This window comes from Sphaeramia orbicularis, chromosome 10, assembly GCF_902148855.1.
Source record: "Sphaeramia orbicularis chromosome 10, fSphaOr1.1, whole genome shotgun sequence".
Taxonomy (NCBI): Eukaryota; Metazoa; Chordata; class Actinopteri; order Kurtiformes; family Apogonidae; genus Sphaeramia; species Sphaeramia orbicularis.
This window is the reverse complement of record NC_043966.1, coordinates 7,398,838-7,416,298: the sequence shown is the minus strand read 5'-3', so window position 1 is coordinate 7,416,298 and position 17,461 is coordinate 7,398,838. Positions and strand designations below refer to the sequence as shown.

The window sequence follows — 17,461 nt, the reverse complement described above, 5'->3', positions numbered from 1 at the left end:
AAAAACCTAGACAACTTGCAAAAAACATTTTTTTGTAACCCAGTGTAATGTAAAGTGCTTTGGGTGCCTTGAAAAGTGCTATAGAAATGTAATCCATCATTATTATTATTATTATTATTATTATTATTATTATTATTATTATTATTATTATTATTATTATTATTATTATTATTATTATTATTATTATTTCAACAAAAACTACTGAGCCTAAATTTCAAATGCATGTTCAGTGTGTTCCAGTTTAAGTTCTACATCCTAAATCTCTTATTCATGTACATTCTGAGGGTCTAATTTAGTAAAAACCTGTCAAATTTCAATTCCTCTCTGTCTTTTTCACCCCGTTTTGACCCTAAAACACACAATAAAGCAAAATCACTGAAGAAAAAGAACATAAGCACATACTCACAGCCGCTTTGATGAACCTGAAACAGATGCTGAAATAATTCTGACAGGTTAAAGGGTTAATGAGTATTACAGTAACAGCAGAGTTAAAGGTGATATTGTTATTTTTCTTTTTCATGTCATGCATTTAGACTGTTCTCCTGTATTTTCTATATTATTCCTCCATATTGTCATCATTTCTCCTCTTCTTTATTCCACTTTTCCCCATTTTTTTCCTCAAATCAGTGCCAAAAACACAGCACGGGACTTGAGGAGAAAAGGGTTAAAAAAAAAAAACTCTAGAGGGCAAATAAAATAACTCAGAAATAGAGTTACCGACAGATAAATGAGAAGATGAAATAGACAGGAAGAAGAGGATAACCAGAGGACATGAAGATTGGGTTGAAGTTAGTGAAAAATGTGAAGACAAAAGGGAAAAGCGACAGGGAGAGATGACAGATGGAGCTGTGATTTCTCCTGGGAAACCTGCAAAAATCCTCAAGTACATCACAGACACAGAGTAAAGTAAATATATCTTATTAAGGACGACAGAAACGGAGATGCTATAACGGAGAAGACGAACAAAACAGAGAGAAGAAGCCACAAATATGAGTAAAAAAAAAAAAAACAGAAAGGAAGAGGAAAGAAAAACCTCTTTTTGATCCTTTCCAGGCCGCGGCAACACTCTGGTAATCTGAGGACTTGATTGAAGACACTCGATGTGGTCGGTGTAACGCTAGCCTCGGTGACCTCCCTGAGCACTTAATGAGGAAATGACCGCCACACTCTGGGCAATTTGTGCCAATTAACTCCCATGGAAACCAGTGATGTCGGAGTATCGGCTGTCCTCTAATCAGAACACAGGCAGCGTCTCAGTAATGATAGAAATGTGAGAATATACGACACACACACACACACACTCGCTGGACGTCTCCCATGATGACCTCACTGAAACCATAGCAGGATGTTCTGGATACACATGTGTTTCATGGCTGAAAGTAGAACAAGTAAAACAGAATGACGTGTGGTTATGTCAGGGTTTTTTGTTTTGTTTTTGTTTGTTTGTTAAATTTGTCTTGTCCACCATCATACTTGAACATAAATAGATGTATTAAGTCGTTTTGTTTTTTTTTTGTTTCTTAAACTTGTTTTGTCCACCATCATACTTGAACATAAATAGATGAACTAAGTCGTTTTTTGTTTTTTTTCTTAAACTTGTCTTGTCCACCATCATACTTGAACATAAATAGATCAATTAAATCATTTTTTGGGGTTTTTTTTTCTTAAACTTGTCTTGTCCACCATCATACTTGAACATAAATAGATGAACTAAGTCGTTTTTTGTTTTTTTTTTCTTAAAATTGTCTTGTCCACCATCATACTTGAACATAAATACATGCATTAAGTCGTTTGTTTCATTTGTTTTTTTTTTGTTTCTTAAACTTGTCTTGTCCACCATCATACTTGAACATAAATAGATGAACTAAGTCGTTTTTTGTTTTTTTTTCTTAAAATTGTCTTGTCCACCATCATACTTGAACATAAATACATGCATTAAGTCGTTTGTTTCATTTGTTTTTTTTTTTGTTTCTTAAACTTGTCTTGTCCACCATCATACTTGAACAGAAATAGATGAACTAAGTTGTTTTTTGTTTTTTTTTTCTTAAACTTGTCTTGTCCACCATCATACTTGAACAGAAATAGATGCATTAAGTCGGTTGTTTCGTTTGTTTGTTTTTTTCTTCAACTTGTCTTGTGCAGCATCATACTTGAACATAAATAGATCAATTAAGTTGTTTTTTTTTTTATAAACTTGTCTTGTCCACCATCATACTTGAACATAAATAGATGCATTAAGTCGTTTGTTTGTTTTTTTTTTTCTTAAACTTGTCTTGTCCAGCACTCAGTGGTGTAGTCCAGGGTATATGACGTATACCTACTTATTTTTCAGTCATCATTGTGTATACCCACTTCTAAATCCTCCTAATGTGCACCATTCAGTAGTATCCGAGCCAAATTGCCTATTTTTTCCCCTCAGATGGTGATGCCACGACCCTCTCTACTCCGCCTCTAATTGGCTAGTACCCAGTACCTTCACTGATTAGATTGGTTAACTTTAGGCATGAGGACTGATGAGCCAATCAGAGGCAGAGTAAGGCGGGTCATTCTGAGGAAAATATTGCTGACTAGAGCTAGCCAACTCTGGAACCTGATTGGACACCTCCTCAGGTGCCAGTGCCACCTCAGTTGATTGACAGGTCACTGCACGTCTCATTGAAAGATGCGCAATTATTGGAAATGTGAACAAGAAAGGCAGAATAAACGTCTTTCAAGTGAGTGACACATTTTGAGAGAACCTACTTCCATGGAATCCATAATTCTGAGGTAAGTTTGAAGGATGTTTCAGAATGAGTCACTGTTTTAAACTACTGGTCACATGACTGCACATTTAGAGAAGAGATTTAGTCACCAATAGTTAAACTATGTGAGTGGGCTAATGTTATGAAAGGCTAACGTTATGAAAGGCTAATGTTCTCCTATGTTTTCCTCATGTTAAATCCATTTCCATTCATGCAGCTGCTTGTGTGTCCAGTAAAACCTACAAACTGCTCCTGACCAAGTCACGATCATTTTATAATAGTGAGCAAATTGGTCGGTCCTTCAGTGTGTCCTGGCTAGGGCACACATCAGCAGTTCACCGCCTCACCACGGGGGTCCCCCAAGGCTCTGTGTTGGGCCCCCTCCTTTTTGCCATATACACCACCTCACTCGGTCAGATCATCCACTCACACGGCTTCTCATATCATTGCTATGCTGATGATACCCAGCTCTATCTGTCATTCCCACCTGATGACTCCACAGTCTCAGTGCGGATCTCAGATTGTCTCTCTGACATATCTGCATGGATGAAAGCCCATCACCTTCAGCTGAACCTGTCCAAAACTGAACTGCTGGTCTTCCCAGCTAAGCCAACCATACAGCTGGACATCTCCATCACTTTTGACTCCATACCTCTGGCTCCTACCAGTGTAGTACGTAACTTGGGAGTCATGATTGATAATCAGTTGACCTTCACGGATCACGTTGCCTCTGTCACCCGATCATGCCGTTTCACTCTGTTCAACCTAAGAAAGATCAGGCCATACCTAACCGAACAGGCCACCCAGCTCCTGGTGCAGACTATGGTTATCTCCCGTCTTGACTACTGCAATGCTCTTCTAACGGGCCTCCCAGCTTGTGTTGTCAAACCACTACAGATGGTCCAGAATGCAGCAGCGCGTCTGGTCTTCAATCAGCCTAAAAGGGCACATGTCACCCCCTTACTCATTGAGTTACACTGGCTACCCATAGCTGCCCGCATCAAATTCAAATCTTTAATCCTAGCCTACAAAATTCTCCGTGGGTCTGCTCCTGTCTACTTAGGTGCACTAATAAAAGCTTATGTCGCCCCACGACCACTCCGCTCGTCTGGGGAACGTAGTCTGGTGGTCCCCAGACCTTGTACAAGACAATCCAGGCTCTTTTCATGGGTCGTTCCACGTTGGTGGAACGCTCTACCAAGTGCTACAAGAACAGAGTCATCCCTGCCTATCTTCAAGAAGCTCCTGAAGACCCAGCTCTTCCGAGAGCACCTCCTGTCCTAGCACTTTCAAACATTCCATTTTAAATATTCTAATAAGGTTTTTCCCAGGATAACCACAGATTCTTTCACGATTATCTCTGGACCTGCTGCGGTGGTCCGGCCTCTTCCCTGCCCTCATCATCACCACTCACTTATCCTCAACCGCCTCCATGTGTCTCCCCCTACTCCCCCCTTCTCCCCCTCTCCCCCAGTCCCTATCTCTATCGCTCTCTCTTTTTCCCCTTCTCTACCCTCTCTCTTTAACCCCAACTGGTCAAGGCAGACGGCCATCCTCCAGGAGTCTGGGTCTGCTCGAGGTTTCTGCCTGTTAAAGGGAAGTTTTTCCTCGCCACTGTCACCAGTCACAAGTGTTTGCTCCTGGAGGATTCTGTTGGGTTTCTGTAGAATTGACTTAGAGTCTGGTTTTGACCAACTCGATATATAAAATGTCAAGAGATAACTTTCTTGTGATCTGGCGCTATATAAATAAAATTTGATTGATTGAGTGATTTAATTGGTTTTCCCCTGTAAGTCGCTTTGGAAAAAAGCGTCTGCCAAATGCGTAAACATAAACATAAACATAAATACTACTGATGGTAAGTACATGAGGCTCTCTTGAATATTCTACTGTCTTTGCTATGAGTTTCGTCGAACCACATTTCGATGCCAGACCTGACATGAAGGAACAGGGGGAGGAAAAGAAAGGGGGAGAAGAGAAGGGTGGAGAAAAAGGAAGAAGAAGGTGGCAAAGACCCTCACAAGAAAATATCAACAATACTAACAATAACAACTATGGAGATAATTATAATGGTAGCAATAACTAGAACAAGAACTTGTGAGGGGTGAAGGGTTTCAACCAGTCCTTCAGTTATGATTGGACGACTCAGACCTGGATTTGACCAGGACTAGCCGATAAAATACAAAGAATGGGATTTTCACTTCCTTGTCTATAAATCAGATGTTATTGTCTTTACACGCTGTAATTACCTTGCTCGTTATTATACAGGGTGTATATAAAGTCTGTTTACAATTTAACAAATTTATTACCAGTGGTGGATCCAGAGAAGATGGAAGGAGGGGGCACAGAAGAATGGTGGGGTCCAGGGATGGAGCACCAGTGGGGGTTCAAGGGGGTGAAGTGAAGCAAAATTAACATTAAGAATGCTTCATATCACATAAAACTGATTTTTTTTTCTATAATCATGCAGTAATAAAATCAATACAGTTTAACTTCACTAATGTGACCAGTTTTGGATCCAAAGCAGAGTTGGCTTTAGTAAGGTTGACCTCAGTTCTGGTGTTGCACCCTCAAAATTGAATAAAAACAAAACAAAAAAACAAAAAACAAACCAAAAAAAATAGTATTCAGTGATAAAAATCACTGAATACTGCTGGACATTAATTAATTGTGTGGAATGCTGAATGTTGTCCAGAGTATATGATGTTTTATGTGTCTTTTATACTTCTAGTAACACTCTTTTTTTTTTAATTCTGCTTTTTAGATATTTATGCCGTCAGGGTTTCCTTTTTATATTTAAGTTTTTATACTCTTTCATATACATTATTTGTACTTTTTTTATGGCACATAGGAGAATTGCACTTTTTAATTTCGTTGTACTTGTACAATGACAATAAAGACATTCTATTCTATTCTATTCTATTCTATTCTATTCTATTCTATTCTATTCTATTCTAAAATGAACATCCAGAAACATGTCCATCCATAGATTTAAAAAAAAATCTTACTAGGAAGACTTGAAACAAATATATTGTACTTAAAATAAAAAATTTACCATTCAATAATCCTGCAATAATATTTGAAAACATCAAAAGTGCAATTTTCTTTTTGCACTAGCAGATAATTTTACCTGAAATAAGACATTTTAACCCATAATGAGTTTAATTTTCTTATTTTTGTACAGGCCTTTTTTTGCAGTGTGTTTTTCTGTTCTGCTGTTTATCATGCGTTAAGTCTGAGATCATGGTCAAAACAGCCTGTACGCTCATTTACTTTAACTTCCTTCTTGTAATGAGGCACCATTTAGCATTCAGAAGGAGTTAAATTCAGTTATTTCACACACATACAATGAGTGTTTTACCTGCAGTAGATCATCATTTGAGGCGTTTTCCTGTTTCTAATACTAATGGAATACTGTTGAAGCTCCTGGTCTGTTTACATCATTCAGCTGAGTGTCCACATTCATCATTCCTTTATTTACCTTCATTTGAACGGGATAGAACAGATAAAAGAATGACGAATGAAAAACCTACACTGTAAGACCGGATAAATTGAGTTTACTTAAAAAATTTGAGGAAACCAGTTACCTTAAAAAATTTAAGTAATTGAGTAATCAAAACTTGAGTGTATTAAACTTATACACTTTACTTGAATGGAATTGCTATTTTAAGCACAACACACTAAATGCCAAGTTAATTTAACATAAAATTTGTTGTACTGTCAATTATTTTGTACAATCATTAGACTTAATGTCAGTTCATTTTGCTCAATTCCAAATTGATTTAAACTAAAGTATTATGCAATATAAATGCTTCATATACTGTACCATAGCATGGATGGAAGTTCAGCAGGAAATTAGCTTAATGTAATTAACCAGTATGAGAGGTGCTTTAAAATTGAAAATGCATTAAAATTTACATTAATTAACAAAAATTATGGATGAACAGGAAAGCAATTGTTTGGCCTATGGTTCTGACTCATGGTGCAGCTCTACAAAAATTCAAAAACAAACACAAAAAGGCCAATAAACACTGACATACACACATTAAGTCAAAATTAATGCTAACACCACAACCCCGCTGAACCCCTGCACAGAAAAATAACACATTTTCAACAACATGCCCAATACCCACAATGCAATGTGGAAAAAAAAGGTGTGGTCATGACTAAAACTTAGTGATTTAAATTCATTCAACTTAAACTTTTTTGTACGATTGACAATGTCTACAAATCAGTAGAATATACTTAATATTTTATAGTAATGTCATAAAACTTAAATCATTTAAGAACATTGTAATTAAAGCGTTTTAGTAAATACAAAGTCCAGGCTTACAGTGCACAGTGTGAAGATGTAAAACACTTTATAAAAGCCTTATTCTATATCAGGAGAATTCATAAAAATCCACTTTGGCAGATGCTGTTTGCCAGCTCCTTTTTCTAATTTTTAGACTTATCGGCTTCATCCACTTCCTCTGCTTTTATCATCACATGTACAGATAGAATGGACTGGATGGGTTGTATAAACTCATGGACACAGTTGTTACACCATGAAAAGTGGATGAAGGAACAGAAGTGATGGAACAGACAGTTTTCATACATTATTTCAAGTCCTCATTGACCTGTCCCTGTTCAAGTCCAGGTTAAAGACACTTGTTTAGACTGGCTTTGAACCCTTAGCACTGAGACACTATTAGGTTTTAATCTGTGGTCTTTTTTTTTTTTTATCGCTGTGTGTTGTGTCCAAGGTTATAATAGTTTTGGATTTTTCATTATAGTCTAGTTTTATTTAGTTTTGACTCTTTTTTTCTCTAATTCAGTTAGATTTGATTAGTTTTTAGAGCAGGTTTGCTAGTTTTTATTAGTTGTCATTTTTTCTGAATGCTTCGTTTTAGTTTAGTTTTAGTTTCAGTTTTTTCATATACAGGATGACACAAAAAAACAGGAACTTTTTAACAATCCAGTAAAACCAAGAGTGATGGAAGAAAAATATTTTATTCATAGTAATTGAAACCTTAAAACATGCCATTTAAGAAACAATGATGGAATTTTCATTTTTAAAAAATTACTTCCTGTAGATGGCGTCCTCCTGTACGAATGCATTCTTGAAATCTGCTGTTGAGATTCCTCATTGACCGCTGCAACATCTCAGCTGGGATACTGTGAATTTCATCCTGAATTCTCTGTTTTAACTCATCCACAGTTCTTGGTCGAGTCGTCTTTACTCTTGAGATAGCCCCACAAGAAAAAATCACAAATGGACAAATCTGGCGATCTAGGGGGCCAGGGAACGTTACCGAATCTTGAGATCACACGGTTACCGAACAATTCTCGCACAGCCGCCAATGGTTACTAAAATGGGGGTGTGTTTACTTGCTCAAGGTCACTGTCTCACAGTGCTGCCACTTGCTCATGTCTGCCAATACGCACTTCAAAAATTCCCGTTTTTTGGGTCACCCTGTAATTTTTAAAAGATGAAAATTCCATCATTGTTTCTTAAATGGCATGTTTTAAGGTTTCAATTACTATGAATAAAATAGTTTTCTTCCATCATTCTTGGTTTTATTGGATTGTTAAAAAGTTCCCGTATTTTTGTGTCACCTTGTAGTTTTGATGCCTTCAGTGAGAATCTACAATGTAAATAGTCATGAAAATAATGAAGAACCAGGTGAGTCCAAACTTTTGACTGGTAGTGCGAGTCTGTTACATGTAGAAGAAATGTACAGTGTCCATATTTAGCACTTCAAATGTAGAAAAGCAATGTTTTTCAAAAGTGTTGCTCCTCGATCATAATATCAAAACAGTGTGATTGTAGTTTCTTTCAAGACACAAATACAGGGTGACCCAAAAAAACGGGAATTTTTGAAGTGCGTATTGGCAGACATGAGCAAGTGGCAGCACTGTGAGACAGTGACCTTGAGCAAGTAAACACACCCCCATTTTAGTAACCACTGGCGGCTGTGCGAGAATTGTGCGGTAACCGTGTGATCTCAAGATTCGGTAACGTTCCCTGGCCCCCTAGATCGCCAGATTTGTCCGTTTGTGATTTTTTCTTGTGGGGCTATCTCAAGAGTAAAGTGTACACGACTCGACCAAGAACTCTGGATGAGTTAAAACAGAGAATTCAGGATGAAATTCACAGTATCCCAGCTGAGATGTTGCAGCGGTCAATGAGGAATCTCAACAGCAGATTTCAAGAATGCATTCGTACAGGAGGACGCCATCTACAGGAAGTAATTTTTTAAAAATGAAAATTCCATCATCGTTTCTTAAATGGCATGTTTTAAGGTTTCAATTACTATGAATAAAATATTTTTCTTCCATTACTCTAGGTTTTACTGGATTGTTAAAAAGTTCCCGTTTTTTGTGTCACCCTGTATTTTATCTTCCATCCTATCCAAAGAAATTAGTGAGGTTACCCTGAACACTTTATTTGGGGGTGGGGTTAGGGCGGCTCTGACTGAGCACAGACACAAACATACGTACAGTACGATGGTTAAATTCCCTATAGCAGGTTGGAGGGGGTAATATAGGTGGGGGTGCGATCCATACACAACATCACTTACGTGAAAACGAAACTGAAACTTTCCATTCTTTCACCGCTGGCCTCCCGACTTCAATACCTCTCTTATACCGCTGATCTTACACAGAATTTTCACATTCAATCCTATATCAATATTGGCAAAGACGAAAACTTAGGGAACTTTATATGTAATTTTTATCCGTTTTAGTGAGTTTTGTAAGCACACAATACAGTTTCAGTTAGTTATCGTTTTTTTTTTTCTTTTTTTCTTTTAATTTGAGTTTTTATTTATTGTTTGTTTATATTGTGCTTTTCTTCTGACTAAGATTGTTATGATTCTTGATATTTGTATTATTATGTATGTTTAGCAAGTGCATATTTGTTAAATTTCATTGCATGTTCGGAATAAATCACTAAAATCACAAAAATAAAAAATTTCAGTTAACAAAAATAATTTTCATTTTTAGTTTTCGTCATTTCGTTCGTTTTCGTTAATGATAATAACCTTGGTTGTGTCTTATTGTTTTATGCATATTTATGGTACTTGACTAACCTGTTTCTATCTTATAATTTAATCACGCTTTTAGATGTAAAGCACTTTGGTCTTCTTCATGTTGTTGTAAAATGCTATATAAATAAACTTTGATTAATCTGATTGATTAATTGGTTGATTATCAGAATATATAGAAAAACAGGTGATCAATCAGAGTTAATTGTTATATGCTCCAGAAAGGTTTTTCTATTTCCTCTATGCATTTACTCCTTTATGAAAAATGACAAACATCATTTCATTTGAATGAAAAAAAAAAAAAAAAAAAAAATTGCAAAATGTATCTTTTTCTTCAGTTTTTATGTTTTCATTGATATTTTCTGGTGCAAAATTTCTAAATGTGCATAAATAAGTTTATAAAAGCTGATCTCAAACACTCAACTCTTAGTTAATTCCAGAAAACGACACAACACAAATATTTCAGAGTAATGTAAGTAAATGATGTAATATTTCACTTTTACAGGTGTGATGTGGAAACTTGCGACAATAAATGAACTGAACTGGTCTTTTCAGAGAGCAAGTCATACAACTATTTAAAAAAATACATTTGGGTGCTTCTATGAAACTGGTCCTTAAAAACAGGACATGGGGGCTAAAAATTCAAACCACATGTAGACTAATGTTATGAAGCGAGTTTGGAAGCACTTTGAGTCTATTTGAAAAATAAATATTTATTGAGATAAAAGAGAAACTATTTTTCAGATAAAACACATTTTTATGTTATTTTACATGATATTTAATACAATATATGTTCAAAAGGACATGAAAATTACACTCTACTTTTTTTTAAACATCTTTTTCTTCTCTCACAGGTACATTTTGGGGATTGAACTAATTATGCAAGACACAGTGTTTCACAAAAATGACCGCTGTTGCAAAATCATTCGCGATTTATATGTGTTTAAATGGGCAGGTTCTGCATGTAACGCGAGTGGACATGATGGGTTACACACGAAACCTGGAATGAGACTGAGATTCATGAAAAACCTGCATGTCTGGATTAGAAAAACCACTAGGATCGTCACATTTAACACAGTGTCTTTATTTATAGTCTATTTAAGACCATTATCAGCCAAGTTTTCAGATCAAATACACTGACATCTAGGTAGCTTTTCATATCCTAATTTTGGACCTATTTTTGGCCCCAATATTTTATTAAAAATTCATTAATTATTGGATGGCTCAGAGCAAGAGAATAATTTTTTTTGCATTTATCTGACGTCATCATTAGGTACATCCTGGGGGGAAATATTTCTAAATTTCTTTTTTATTATTGAGTCTAAAAAGCTGACCAAGTACCAGATACCAAAATGAACCCAGTTTCATAGAAGCACCCATATATTTGCATATTTAGAGATCATATGTGTTTTCTCAGACAACATGAAGCAATTTAAATCTTAAAAAAGAAAAACCTAACTCTTCTTACACGGAATTCAAACTGCCTTCACATGTTCATTCTCCTCGATCTTCGCAATAACTTGGAAAGGAAATAAGTCGTTTGTGTTTAATGCGTTAACAGACATTCGCAATTAAGTTGATTTCACTATATAAATGAACACATTTTAGCCATTTTCTACCTGTTCTTTTATTTTGCACACAGCAGGACTTTTGCAGTGCACATAACATAACTATCATTGCTCAAATTGTCAAACTCGTCTTTATCGAGGGCTGCTACTGGCTCTCATCCTCCTGCAGACGTTTCAGGACAAGCCACAGGAAACAACAGGGTTTATAGGAAACGTGGTCTTAATTTTGAGAAAAACAAAATGTTACAAGTAGCACCTTTTATACTATACTAATATACTTTATGAGCACCGAGTTAACACAATTGTTGTTGCACAGTAAAGCCTCTCCATGTGGTTTGTACCTGGAAGAATGCCGGCTTCAATCCCCATGCTAGCTGTGCAAAACACATTCAGGAAAGAATGAGTAATGCTCTCATTTCTCCAAACATTGTGATATTGACAAGAGCATGGCAGGTAACCCCCAGCAGCAGCAGCAGCAGCAGCAGTGGCAGAGGAGCTAAACAGTCACAGAAATAAGAAATAAGAGGACGACTGTGGTTGTGGTCGGGTGAAAACAGATTGCATGTTCAGCAGGCTTTGCTGAATAAATAAAGGTTAAAAAGAAAGTCAACATCCTGGCGTTTCCAGCCCAGGACTGACTCATCTCCGTTGGGGTCGGTTGTCCTCGTCCGATTGTTTGGGATCTTGTGGCGTAAACGGGAGAGCAATAAGATGGTTATTCAGCACTTTTGTCTTCTTTTCGTCCACAGCTTTTGCTCCACATGGATTTCATTTTCTGTCAAAGCTGCAAAGTAAAAATCCCTACATGCACTGTAAAAACCAAACATGATCATTTCTTACTTAAAATGTTAAATAACAGTCAATAAGTACATTTAAAATTCTCTAATATGAATTAAAACCTGTTAAATAAAATGTAGTTAATCCAGCCTAAATATTTCACAAGATAACCAGTGGTGGTTGGTGCTGAAATGTTGTTTGTTTTTAATCATTTTATTGAAGAAAAAAATATATATAAATGCAACATCAATTCACAATTGTTCCCCATGTTTTTTTTTGTTTTGTTTTTTTAATGTTTAACACTTTCATGCATGAATTGTGAGAACCTTAATCAAGATTTTTTCCCTCAGTGTTTTTATTCCTCCTTAGGCATGAAAAGAAACAATGTGATCAATTTTTTTTTTTCTATGGAGTTACAAAAATATCCATGCATTTAATTTTTGAAGAAAAGAAACATGTTTGAAACCCATTATCAGAAAGTGATATGAAAACAATGAAATAAAAACATTTTTAATGCTGCTAATCTGATGTCTTCTCACATTTTAACATATTCTAATACTAGTAATTACTCACTTCATTGAGATAATATGCAAACTTTTGTCTAACAAATAACAATTGATTTACACTAAAACATGTCACTGCAGATCAGGTTTATCAAGAACAGCAAAGTTACAGTAATGGTCTGAATGTCAGAGTATGAGATGGTGCATAAGTGTCCACTGTGTCGGCTGATATGAAATTAAAACAAAAAAACCCATGAATATACAAGAGAACAGCTGGAAAATAACTGTCTACTGTAGTGACTTATGCATGAAAGGGTTAAATATATTAATTTTAGCAAAAAAAAAAAAAAAAAACATCTCTGAAAATTTTTTTTTAATTATTATGATGCAATATTCATCCTGTGTCCTGTAATTTATCTGAACTTTTATTGAAGTATTTAATACATTTTTTTTTTAAAAATTTTATTATTATTTTTTAACTTTATAGAACTTTTCAACATTCATAAAACTTTTCATCATTTAACAAATATAACACTTATAATTTCAATAATGTGTTCATAATACAAAGATTGACACTGGATATGATAAACAAACAGAGCCCATAGAGAAAATAAATTTAATTAATCTCTGTGTGCCTATGTTCACTTCTTTGTCATATGAACATGCTAAACCTTTGGAGAACAGGTGATATGAGGCGATGTTCTCTTTGGAGGATTAAAGATTCACCTCAGGGTGTAGTTTTGGCACCAATTAAAATACACTGTTGCCTATAAAGTTGGATTAAAATACAAGTATTATATGAAATACCACTTTTCAGACACAATTTATTTATTCATTTCCTCTGGACTCAATAAAATCACTTTAAATACATGGTATGAATACCTCACAAGTACAGAAATGATTAAACAGTATCAATTGTTCATTGTTCTCAAATATTATCAATAAAAGCAAAAAATCTGATGAAAAATTACACTAATCCTTTACTGTTTCTTTCTTTTTTTTTTTTTTTTTTTTACATTAAATTTACATTTTGTTATAAAGTTTGTGTCTTCTTTATTAAAACATGAAGGATAAAAATAGTATTGTCACAAAGTTCAGGTGTGGTTTCTTGGAATTAAGAGAGAGTAATTCGAATTTCGGAGATTTTGATATGTGTGAGTGGATTAGAGTGGGGGTAGATGTGAAGTCTAGATGAATTGGGATTGTGGGTGTGAAATTATGGAATGGACCTTATAATGCATTTAAGTTATCCACTCCTTTGGCGAAGTTTAAAAAAAAAAATAGTACTTTAAGTTTAAATTATTCAGAAATATTGAATTGAGATGGTAGATGTGTTTTTGTTGTTGACTTTAAAAAAAAAAAAAAAATTATTTGTTATTATTATGGTGTAAATGCTCGATGCTGTACACATTTAAATTGATGTAAGCAGTGCATTAGTTGGAAAGGATGGGCAAAAAATAAGCTTTTGCTTCTAGCCTATTCCTTTTTTGGTTTTTATGTTTATTACAAGAGATGTACTGAGTACAATGACTGATGTAAAACCAAAAATAAATTTATTCATTCATTCATTATTCATTCATTCAAAATATATGTAATCCGAGGAAATATCTGTAAAAGTGCATTTATTAACCCTTTCATGCATGAATTATTAGAACCTTAATCAAGATTTTTTTTTTCCTAAGTATTTTTATTCCTCTTTAGGCATGGAAAAAAAAAAAAAAAAAAAACAATGTGATTTTTTTTTTTTAACCTATTTTTCATGGAGTTACAAAATCATGTGTTTAATTTTAGAAGCAAAGAAACATGTATTTACTGATATACTGTGTGGAAACAATGAGATCAAACATTTTGAATGCTGCTACTCTGATGTTTTCTCACATTTTAACAATACCTGCAGGGAGATAATATGCAAAAAAAAAAAAAAAAAAGGAAAGAAAGAAAGAAACTTTTGTTTAAAAAAACAAAACAAAACTGTTAATTACAGTTTAATAATAATTAGCTTTTCTTTTTTTTTTTCTTTTTTTTTAACAGTCAAACATGTTAGTGCAGATCAGGTTTATCTGGAACAGCAGATTTACAGTAATGGTCTGAATTACAGTGTATGGGATGTTACATACAGGGTGGGGAAGCAAAATTTACAATATTTTGAGGCAGGGATTGAAAGACAGTGTATGACCAATTAGTTTATTGAAAGTCATGAGAATTTATTTGCCACAAGAAAATGTCCATAATAGAAAATGTTTTTATTCTATGTGTCCTCCTTCTTTCTCAATAACTGCCTTCACACGCTTCCTGAAACTTGCGCAAGTGTTCCTCAAATATTGGGGTGACAACTTCTCCCATTCTTCTTTAATAGTATCTTCCAGACTTTCTCGTAATAGTTTTGCTCATAGTCATTCTCTTCTTTCCATTATAAACAGTCTTTATGGACACTCCAACTATTTTTGAAATCTCCTTTGGTGTGACGAGTGCATTCAGCAAATCACACACTCTTTGGCGTTTGCTTTCCTGATTACTCATATGGGCAAAAGTTTCTGAAAAGGTATGGATAATAGTGTTAGGTATGATTATGACATCAATATATGTTTGGTTTCAAAACAATTGACGTAGTGCCTGCTGAGAAAAAACAACTAAATTTTCATTGTAAATTTTGCTTCCCCACCCTATAAGTGTCCACTGTGTTGGCTGATATGGAACTAAAACTACAAAATCCATGACTATACAAGAGAACAGCTGGAGAAGAACTGTCCACTGTGCATGAAAGGGTTAAACAGGCTTGAGGCTGAAACTTGCATTTTTCCATTTTTACGACATTTGCCAATATTCCCTCCGCTCCTTCGCCACAGCATGAGCACGCTCACAGCACGTTGTATTCCAAGCATCCGGTGTTGTGACTTTGTGTATCGGCCAAAAACAATAGCCAATTAAAGGGTTCCACCTGTCAATCATCACACTATACTTCCGATCAAAATCATTAAATGCTAATATAATCAAAATAATCAAGTGTATTTAATTTTTAATGCCTTTGGAAATCAAATGTAATGCTTTTTAATGCCATTTAAGGTGTTAATTTTCGCAAAATCTATTCAATGACTTTTTTTAATAGCCTGCAGAAACCCTGATAAATAAGTAACATGTTATTAACCTGGCATTATTTCAACCCTGTCTCTGTTTTTACAGTGCATCTGGAAGCTGAGGATTTGACGAATATGTTATTTTCATCTTCGTTTAAGCTTCTTTTGGGATCCCGTCCACTACTGACAGATATTTGACACAGAGAAATTGAAGGAGACCCTGAAGGTATTTCCAGTCTGTCTTTATCTCCTCCGTGCTTCTGTCCGTTGTGGTGGAGGGAAGTGGTTTCCTCCATGTTGGCTACAAACGCCAGAGACAGACAGATAATTACACCGTCAGGATGAGATCTTATTGTGCATGCGCTTCATCGATGCTGATCTGTTACTCGTCTGTTTGACTGATGTAATTTGTCTTCATTTTTCATCGTAAAGTTGAGTTTCGTCCAACGCTTTCATCCCCCTTTAACCCCCTGTTTGGCCTTCGTGCTTCACATAGACGTCTTCTTTGTCCAAGTCAGACTCTTCTCCTGCTTATGAGCTGGAACTTTTCCCTCAGAAGAAACGAGCTACGTCTCATGAGAATTTCCTGAGCTGCACATAAATTACGTGGCTTTCAACGTTTGGCGCGATGTTTAACCGCACTGTGAGGTTTAGAGGACAGTTGTGAGGAACATGGTGTCGCTATAACTCTTGATTACAACCCAGTGGGAACAATTCGGTCATGTATAATCCATTTTCTGCACATTTTCATAAAAAATTGTCTCATGAAGATGACATGGAGTAAAATTAGAAAATATGTTTGACAAATGGAGTGGTACAGCGAATAGTAGGAAGGGAGGATTTTTACATGATTTCAAAATGAAAATGTTTAGAAAATGACAAATATCATTGTCCTCTCCAGACAAATATACAATAAAATATTCCAGTCTGAGTAAATGTTCCACTTCATTTACATTTTCATCAAGTTGACATATGGTTGGGTTGTTTCTTTCTGAAAAATTAAAAGTAGTAAAATGGGAAAACTGAGATCTGTCTTGAATAAAAATATATAGTATAAAATAACAATAATAATATCCTATAAATCAGGGGTGTCAAACTCATTTTGGTTCAGGGGTCATATTTAGCCCAGTTTGATCTCAAGCGGGCCAGACCAGTAAAATAATGACAACTCCAAGTTTTTCTTTTTGTTTTAGCACAACCCCCCCCCCCCCCCCCAAACAAATTATGAAAATATTTACATTTAAAAAAAAGATGTGAATATCCTGAAAAAACAGAAATTTCATTTGGAAAATTAGTGCAATTTTAACAATATTATGCCTCAACTTATTATTTATATATGTACATTACACACAATGTTACATAAACATTTGGTAACAGGCAGAATAATGGTAAAATTTTGGAGTTTGGAACTAAAATTTGAACAATTTCTACAATATTACATCTGTTATTATTAACGCAACTCCAGATCACAGTGGATCCATAAATGCACAAAACATTTAGTAACAGCAGAATATTGTTAAAATGGCACATTTCAGGTTGTTTATCTTTGTTTTTATTTATGTATTTATTTGCATTTTATTGTGAAAGAATAGTTTTGTAAATGTAAATATTTACCTCCGCCAAGGAGGTTATGTTTTTGCCAGGGTTTGTTTGTTTGTCTGTCCGTTAGTGTGCAATATAACTCAAAAAGTTATGGACAGATTTGGATGAAATTTTCAGGGTTTGTTGGAAATGGGATAAGGAAGAAATGATTAAATTTTGGTGGTGATC

At 35.0% G+C, this 17,461-nt stretch overlaps 1 long non-coding RNA gene across 1 annotated transcript; it reads left to right on the top strand.

Moving 5' to 3' along the window:
* The first annotated feature begins 614 nt into the window (after positions 1–614).
* LOC115427445 (uncharacterized) lies at positions 615–15,562 on the top strand. The gene is made up of 3 exons (XR_003936494.1): positions 615–626; positions 3,616–3,620; positions 15,399–15,562. It is a non-coding gene; the product is annotated as an uncharacterized LOC115427445 (long non-coding RNA).
* Positions 15,563–17,461: the final 1,899 nt, after the last annotated feature.